The sequence below is a fragment of the Lathyrus oleraceus genome, chromosome 4, assembly GCF_024323335.1.
Source record: "Lathyrus oleraceus cultivar Zhongwan6 chromosome 4, CAAS_Psat_ZW6_1.0, whole genome shotgun sequence".
NCBI classification, from domain to species: domain Eukaryota; kingdom Viridiplantae; phylum Streptophyta; class Magnoliopsida; order Fabales; family Fabaceae; genus Lathyrus; species Lathyrus oleraceus.
Window position 1 is genome coordinate 6,566,086 of NC_066582.1, and position 8,335 is coordinate 6,574,420.

The following is an 8,335-nucleotide window of genomic DNA, read 5'->3' on the forward strand; positions in this document are numbered from 1 at the left end:
GATGAACACGATGAAAGTATGTGTTCATCCACCTGGGGTTAGGGTTCTTTGGTTTCTGGGTTAGGGATGTTAGGGTTCATAGGGTTAAGGTTAAGGTTCTTGGTTTAAAGGGGTTCATGGGTTAGGGTCCTTACGCTAACGGGTTTCTAGGCTGGTGTTCATCATCCGGATGAACACCGGTTGAAGATCCCAGTTGAGCTTCAACCGGGGATCTGGGTGTCATGACAGTTGCAGGTAGGGGAATGGTGGAGGTCGGTTTATGAGTTGGATGTTCTTCATGTCCATGATGAACATGAAGAACACGGTTGAAGGTGGTCGTTCTAGGGGGTGGTTTGTTGGTGTAAGCCCTAGAGGCCAATACATTTTGGTACTTGTATCGAATTATTTATTAATAATAAAAGGCATTCTCTTTATTATGGTTGATTAATAAAGTCCCTGGAATAGATAGTCTGTTTAATGTATTAAGTGTGACTTAATCATGAGAACACATTAAACATAAAGACACTATTCTTAAAGTATCCGTAGTCGAGCTTTAGTGTGAAGTGGGATAACATTAAAGCATTAAGACTATTATGTTTGTAGACTGATGATTACATCTCATGGATCATGGATAAAGAGTTATCAAGTCTTAAACATAGGTATGAATATTAGGAGTAATATTTATACCGGATTGACCCGCTATAAGAATACTATATAGAAAGTTATGCAAAGTGTCATAAGTTATTCTCATGGTGATAATAGTGTATTCCACTCTTCGACCTGAAACCACTATGGACCCTAGATGTAGAGTCGAGTGCTTTATTGTTGATCCAACGTTGTCCGTAACTGGATAACCATAAAGACAGTTGATGGATACTCCACAAAGCATGCTGAGGGACATGAGTGTCCTAGATGGAATTTGCCCATCCTGCATAACAGGATAAATGTCTATGGGCCCAATATTGAACTGGACAAGGATGACACGGTCTATGCCTTGTGTTCAACATAGACATAAGGGCAAAAGGGTAATTATACACATAAGTATTATCACAGGAGGTTTTGTCAGATCACATGACATTTTCGTGTCTTGGGTAGCAGTGATGTGTTGCTAGATACCGCTCACTGTTTATTATGTTAAATGCGTGATTTAATATAATTGCCAACGTCACGAAAACCTACAGAGTCACACACAAAGGACGGATTGATGAGAGATAGAGTAACTAAGGAATACCATAAGGTACGGTGCCCTTAAGTGAATTGTAGAACATCGTAAGGTACGGTGTACTTGAGTAGAATACGAAATATGGTAAGGTACCATGGGCTTAAGTGATTTTGGGCATATTATAAGATATAGGCCAAAATACACTTAAGTGGGCTTTTTAGCTTGAAGCCCACACAAGTGGTTCTATAAATAGAACCCTTGTGCAGAAGCATAAAATGGCGGTTGCATTATTTTCGTTTTCTCTCTCTCTCTCTCTCTCTCACTCAAAGCCTTCATTCGTACCAGCTAGCACTGACATTGAAGGAACCCGTTCGTGTGGACTGAGTAGAGACGTTGTCATCGTTCAACGTTCGTGATCGCTTCGTGGATCTGCATCAAAGGTTTCAACTGTCACAAGAGGTAAATATTCTATCACTGATCATGACCATTCGTAAGGATCTCTAAAGGAGAAAATTTTAATTTCCGCTGCGTTTTGGACCGCAATTCTCCTTCAGTGGTATCAGAGCCACTTACGAAACCATGAATCGGATAGTTGTTTAATCTCTGTATTAATATGATTAAAAGACAAAATGAATCAATTAATTAAACGGGTAATTAAATTTGGCATCATGAGTGTACGAGTTGGATGATTGATGTTGACTATGCTTCGGTACCGACATTAGTATGGTGAAGCAGCGATACATCGATCGTCCATAGGTTACGCAATTGAGACCGATCAGCTTATATATGATATAAGTAATCCTAATGCAAAGTACGGTATATGTGATATACTGTTTCTGTTTCGTTCATTCAAACACTAAATAATTGTTTTCCTTTGAGCGATCAATGGTCATTTGCTTCAGAATCCGACATTAGTATGGTGAAGCAATGACCTGTTGATCAATCATACTGAATCAACAATCGAGGTGTGTTTGACGGTCTGAAATTGGCGCATTAGGGTTGGTGACGGCGCAAGGGTTGTGCCGTCAAGGAGTTGTGAATTTAGGGTTTTTTGGAAGAGGTCTAGACTGTTTCAAAGTTCTGTTATTTTGACCGCGTGAAGCTCGTGTGACGAGCGTAACAAGCGTAACAAGCTGGATGCGTGACGGTCGTAACAAGCCCATGACGGTCGTAACAAGGACGTGACGGTCGTCACATGCCTTGTGACGGTCGTCACACTCACAGATCCAAAATTCTAGGCATTTCTGTTTCTGGCCACGTGACGGTCGTAACATATGCCTGTGACGGTCGTAACATGCTTGTGACGGTCGTCACACTCACAGGGTCAGAATTCTTGGGGTTTCTGTTTTGTGACTACGCAAGGGTTGTGTTGATGCAAAATAATGTCCATATCAAATGAATTGTTCATTAAAATTTTGGACAGGGGCGCTGCCCCTTGACCCCGTCCGCTGATCGGTCAGCGGAACCCCCGGCTAACTCTGCGTAGTGTGATCGGTCGCCGAAATTTAATTTTGTTTTAATTAATTAAAGGAATTAAAATTAATAATAATAATAATGTGTTTATTATTATTGCCTTGTGGTGATCAGTTATGGCCTTAGTTATCCTTTATTTTGTTTTGGGTTTTAAATACGACCTGCGTGTCGTGCCTCTCCTTTTGATCTCTTAATGTAACTTCTTTTCTCATCTCAAACCCTCGTATGTAAAACGAGTTTCTTCTGGAATGTAATGTTATGAAGAAAGAGAAGAAGACAATGTTATGAAGAAAGAGAAGATTTCAATATCAAAGGAGGACAATCTTGAAGATCTTGCTTGGTGAAGCTTAGAGAAGAATTCAATATTAAAGGAGGACAACCTTGAAGATCTTGCTTGGAGAAGCTTAGATCGTTATTAGGTTAGCTTAGGTTCTCTCATTGGCTTGGGAGAATAATTGCGCTAGGGGCCATAACTGTTTCATTTTGTTTGTATGTATGTTAATGCATGTGAATGTATGTTGATGCATGTGAGAGACGATTTATATGATAAATAAGCCGGTGAGATCATAAAACTGCAATTCCCTCAAATTAAATATTAAGTTTATGCTTTCCAAGTTTTAACACTCATCAAGACTAGTAATGGATAATGTAGGTTTCGCCTACGCGAGGTGCATGATCTATATATTAGTAAGGTGCGATGGGATAATTGTAATATCCAACTGTTAAAACAATGGGTCAAACTTAACTAAACAAATTATAATAAGATTATATATATGTTTAGAAGCAAGAGTTGGGAATGATCCATATGATGGATTGGAATAAGGAGTTATTCACCCAACTGAAATATTCGAGAGTTGTATGAGATACAATTGGAAGGAGTTCCTACCTAAATAACCTAGTTTTGTGTAATCCGCCTACGCGGACTTAGAACGAAGTGAAATATGGATCTCGACCCACTAGAAAATCTTCCAACGGGATTTTCCGAATCAGATGATGAGGGTCATTTGTTTTGAGTAAAATAGTGGGAGCATATTTGATTAAAGGCCTAATTAAATATGTCAATGACACTTATATTTTCTTAATCCTTATGTAGATAACCATGACAGTAAACACCTCTAACAACATCCTGCGATCAATCCTTGACAAGGAAAAATTGTCTGGGACAAATTTTCTGGATTGGCACCGAAACCTGAGGATTGTCCTCAAACATGATAAAAAGCTGTATGTCTTGGAGACACCTGTTCCTGAAGAGGAACCTCCTAGTTCTGCACCTAAGGCAGAAAGAGATGCTTATAAGAAGCATGTCGATGATGCCAATGAAACTGCTTGTCTCATGCTAGCTACCATGAACTCAGAATTGCAAAAGCAACATGAGAACATGTCAGCGTTCGATATGATCGAACACCTGAAGCTGCTCTATCAAGAGCAAGCAAGGAATGAGAGGTTTGAAGTTTCAAAAGCCCTTTTCCAAAGCAAGTTAGCTGAGGGAGCCCCTGTAGGTCCCCATGTACTCAAGATGATTGGGTATGTGGAAAACCTTGAGAGATTGGGTTTTCCCCTCGAAAAGGAACTTGCGACTGATTTGATCTTGCAATCGTTGCCAGATAGTTTCAATCAATTCGTCCTAAATTTCAATATGATTGATATGGACAAATCTCTTCCTGAACTACTCGCCATGTTAAGAACTGCCGAGCAGAATCTGAAGTCAAAAGGGAAGTCCATTCTGATGATCGGAAATGGAAAGAGACAGAACAAAAGGCCCACCAAGCAGGGTGATAAAGGGAAAGGCAAGGAAGTTGCCAAACCCAGACCCACTGTTGCTGCTTTGAAGCCTAGTGGAGGCATAGCAAAGGCAGGCACATGCTTCCATTGCGGTAAGACCGGACACTGGAAGAGAAACTGCCCAAAGTACCTGGAAGATACGAAGAATGGAGTAGAGACTTCAACTTCAGGTATTTTGTTATTAAATAAATTTATCTACTTCTGCATCATGGGTATTAGATACTGGATGCGGTTCTCACATTTGTACAAATGTGCAGGGGCTGAGAAGGAGTAGAGATTTGGCAAAAGGTGAAGTTGACCTACGAGTTGGCAATAGAGCAAAGGTTGCTACTTTAGCCGTAGGATCTTATGTATTAACTTTACCTAGTGGTTTTATAATTCAGTTAGAGAACTGCTATTATGTACCTGCAATTAGCAGGAATATTAATTCCATTTCTTGTTTGGACAAGTTTGGTTTTTCATTTATAATAAAGAACAATTGTTGCTCAATTTATTTGAATGATATATTCTATGCTACTGCACAAATGAGAAATGGACTATATGTCCTTGATCTCGAAATGCCTATTAATAACATTAATACTGAAAGGGTGAAACCTAACGAGTTAAAACCAACTAGGTAAGAATATTAAAACTCTTCGATCAGATCGAGGTGGTGAGTATTTAAGACTAGAGTTTGATGACCATCTGAAAGAGTGTGGGATCCTATCCCAGCTTACTCCTCCTGAAACACCCCAATGGAATGGTGTATCTGAGAGAAGAAATCGAACCCTGTTAGACATGGTCCGATCCATGATGAGTCACGCCGATCTTCCAAACTCCTTTTGGGGACATGCACTATTGACAGCAGCTTACACACTTAACCGTGTTCCATCCAAAAAGGTCGAGAAGACACCATATGAGATATGGAGTGGTAAGAAACCACATATGTCTTACATAAAGATTTGGGGTTGCGAGGTTTATGTGAAACGACAAATTTCAACTAAGCTTGAGCCCAAATCTGACAAATGCTTATTTGTGGGGTATCCTAAAGAAACAAGAGGGTATTACTTCTACAATCCTTATGAGGGCAAAGTGTTTGTCGCTCGAACTGGAGTTTTCCTAGAAAATAATTTTATTTCCAAAGGAACCAGTGGGAGGAAAGTAGAGCTTGAAGAAATTCAAGAATCACAAAGCATCGACATACCTATGGAGGAACTGGAGCAGGAAACACAAGTAGTTGTGTAAGAGCAACCTGCTCAAGTAGAACAAGACCAGCGTAGGTCAGGCAGGATACGTCACCTACCTGAGATATATGGATATCTGATCAAGGTGATGTATTACTCATGGAATCTTCATTTTGATGAAACAGTAAAACAATATGGATTCATCAAGAACGAAGATGAGCCTTGTGTCTACAAGAAGGTTAGTGGGAGCATGATCATATTCCTGGTATTATATGTAGATGACATATTACTTATTGGAAACGATATCCCTACCCTGCAACAAGTAAAGTCTTGGGTGGGGAAATGCTTTTCTACGAAGGACTTAGGTGAAGCAGCCTATATATTAGGAATCAGAATCTATAGAGATAGATCATAAAATGCTTGGACTAAGTTAGAGTACATAGACAAGGTGCTGAGACGCTTTAATATGAATGATTCCAATGGTTATGTGTTTTGCTGAAATGGTGGCGCTGTGAGCTTGAAAAGTTCAAAGCAAGATACAGTTGCTGATTCTACAACCGAGGCCGAGTATATTGCTGCCTCAAATGCAGAAAAGGGAGTTGTTTGGATCAAAAAGTTCATTAGTGAACTTGGCATAGTCCCTAGCATTGTGGATCCCATTGGTCTCTATTATGATAACAATGGTGCTATCACACAAGCTAAGGAGCCTAGATCTCACCGACGATCCAAACACATACTTAGGCGTTATCATCTCATCCGAGAGATAATAGATAGAGGAGATGTGAAAATATGTAAAGTACCTACACTTGACAATATAGCTGACCCACTGACAAAGCCTTTTGCGCAGCAGAAGCATGATGGCCATACTAGATCAATGGGCATACGGGGTATGCCTGATTGATTCTAGTGCTAGTGGGAGATTGTTGGTGTAAGCCCTAGAGGCCAATACATTTTGGTACTTGTATCGAATTGTTTATTAATAATAAAAGGCATTCTCTTTATTATGGTTGATTAATAAAGTCCCTGGAATAGATAGTCTGTTTAATGTATTAAGTGTGACTTAATCATGAGAACACATTAAACATAAAGACACTATTCTTAAAGTATCCGTAGTCGAGCTTTAGTGTGAAGTGGGATAACATTAAAGCATTAAGACTATTATGTTTGTAGACTGATGATTACATCTCATGGATCATGGATAAAGAGTTATCAAGTCTTAAACATAGGTATGAATATTAGGAGTAATATTTATACCGGATTGACCCGCTATAAGAATACTATATAGAAAGTTATGCAAAGTGTCATAAGTTATTCTCATGGTGATAATAGTGTATTCCACTCTTCGACCTGAAACCACTATGGACCCTAGATGTAGAGTCGAGTGCTTTATTGCTGATCCAACGTTGTCCGTAACTGGATAACCATAAAGACAGTTGATGGATACTCCACAAAGCATGCTGAGGGACATGAGTGTCCTAGATGGAATTTGCCCATCCTGCATAACAGGATAAATGTCTATGGGCCTAATATTGAACTGGACAAGGATGACACGGTCTATGCCTTGTGTTCAATATAGACATAAGGGCAAAAGGGTAATTATACACATAAGTATTATCACAGGAGGTTTTGTCAGATCACATGACATTTTCCTGTCTTGGGTAGCAGTGATGTGTTGCTAGATAGCGCTCACTATTTATTATGTTAAATGCGTGATTTAATATAATTGCCAACGTCACGAAAACCTACAGGGTCACACACAAAGGACGGATTGATGAGAGATAGAGTAACTAAGGAATACCGTAAGGTACGGTGCCCTTAAGTGAATTGTAGAACATCGTAAGGTACGGTGTACTTGAGTAGAATACGAAATATGGTAAGGTACCATGGGCTTAAGTGATTTTGGGCATATTATAAGATATAGGCCAAAATACACTTAAGTGGGCTTTTTAGCTTGAAGCCCACACAAGTGGTTCTATAAATAGAACCCTTGTGCAGAAGCATAAAATGGCGGTTGCATTATTTTCGTTTTCTCTCTCTCTCTCACTCAAAGCCTTCATTCGTACCAGCTAGCACTGAGATTGAAGGAACCCGTTCGTGTGGACTGAGTAGAGACGTTGTCATCGTTCAACGTTCGTGATCGCTTCGTGGATCTGCATCAAAGGTTTCAACCGTCACAAGAGGTAAATATTCTATCACTGATCATGACCATTCGTAAGGATCTCTAAAGGAGAAAATTTTAATTTCCGCTGCGTTTTGGACCGCAATTCTCCTTCATGGTTTAGGGTGGAATAAAGGGTGGCTGGGAAAGCAAAGGTAGAGATATAGGAGAGCGTAAAGGGGGATTAAGAGAGTATAGAGATAAAGAAAGAAGAAAATGGAATGGAATTAATCAATTTTGATTATATGTTCCCTCCGTGTTCCCTCGGATGTGTGCCAAGTGGCACTCCGAAGAGGTATGGGTCAGTTGACTATCTCAGTCAACTGATGATCTCACATGCGAATGTGTACCATGTTCCCTTATTGACTTTAAATCTGAAACCTTCATCCTACATATTTTGACTGGTAATTCAGATCAAAGGCCGCAATCTGATCCCATCAGATCCGTGTGATCCAGATCGAGAGGCCATGAGAGAGTCAAACTTTGACTCTCTCTCTCCATGAACCTTTCTTCCCACGTGGGCCTCAGAGAGCTTCTGGGCTCTCTCTCAATGCTTTTCACAACCCCACTCTTAGCCCAATTGCTTACTAGGTATAATAATGCACCCCTTGTTTTTTA